Here is a 1,420-nt window from a genome sequence, read left to right on the forward strand (position 1 = left end):
TAAATTATCATGGGAGACATTGTAGCTTGTTTAGAGAGGGTTTTGGCACTTAGCCCTTGATGAAATATGCTTTATCCTTTCCTTCATGGAGTTATATAGACAACCTTCTACTCACAACTAGATATACCATCCACAAATCACTAACGAACATACCACATCCATTCCCCTCCCATATCATCCACTTCTCAAAGGGGACTCACGATATAGAGAACCTAAAATATCACAACACCACAAGATCCAAACGACTTGGATACATATCACCCATATCATCCATTGTATGTTGAGATCAAATCATAGCATCATAGAGCTATGGAGAATAAATGGCAATGTCTAAAACCAAGAGTACATATAAAGATCCTCACTACTACAATTGTTATGTGCATGAAGTGTTACATCCCTTCAATGCCCACCAAATGAATTGAGTGGCATTAGTCCCATCGTACTTGTATTCTTCTACATGTTAGACAAGGGGCAAGACATAGGATGCATTTGAATAGACTTAGTTTCTTTCACTTTCTACTTGAGACATGAATTTCCTATATATTGATTTCTCTCAAAGGCCACATTTGGATTATTTTTAATATTGATTTGTCTCATACACCTATTTGGCCTCTAGCCAATGAATCTCTCTCTCTCTCTCTCTCTCTCTCTCTCTCTACACACTCACCACCATCACAATAGTGATGATCTCAAGCATTAATGATCAAGGGGCATCTAAACCCACTCAACTACCTCATGGGGTCATAATAAGGTAGAGAAGAACACCCACAACCCTACAGTTCAAAGCCTTAATTGAGACACCAAATCCAAGCAATTTTGGTGCAACACCATGAAACACTACCTTGGTGCTTCAATATGTCTATGTTAGACCAACCCATGTGAGACATAATAGGGTCGGGTTCAAATGCTTCCTTCACCATAGTGCTCTAGTCGCACACTTGTACCATTTCCACCCTAGCCTTTGTATCAAGCTATAGAGTTAGTCATTTTCCTTTTCCAATTCATATTTAGCATTTTCTACTCATGCCTTTTAGTTTTCCGCAAGTCTTGGATGTATTAATACTTTGGTCTCATAGGCTACTTTGGCCTCTAATAGACAATATTAACACGCACGCACTGTGAGTGTATATCCACACGCACATGCGTGCATACAGATGTGCCTATATGCGTTTCTTCTTTTGCGAGATTGATGGCAAAGCCTTGTGACTTTGCTCCAATTGTGCCCAGAAAAAATTAAAATTAAAATTAAAAAAACTAGTTACATGATGTTGCACTCAGTTTAGACGAGAACCAAATTTGATAAATATTTTGGTAATCTATTTTTATAAAAGTTGATAAATTTGATAAATATTTTTATTTTGATAAATAAAAATAAAAAAACTAGTTACATGATGCAAATGTGTGTTTCAGAGGGTCAAAA

Source organism: Lygodium microphyllum, chromosome 20, assembly GCF_053477565.2.
Source record: "Lygodium microphyllum isolate KBCC chromosome 20, Lygodium_microphyllum_v1.1.10, whole genome shotgun sequence".
In the NCBI taxonomy this organism is placed as follows: Eukaryota; Viridiplantae; Streptophyta; class Polypodiopsida; order Schizaeales; family Lygodiaceae; genus Lygodium; species Lygodium microphyllum.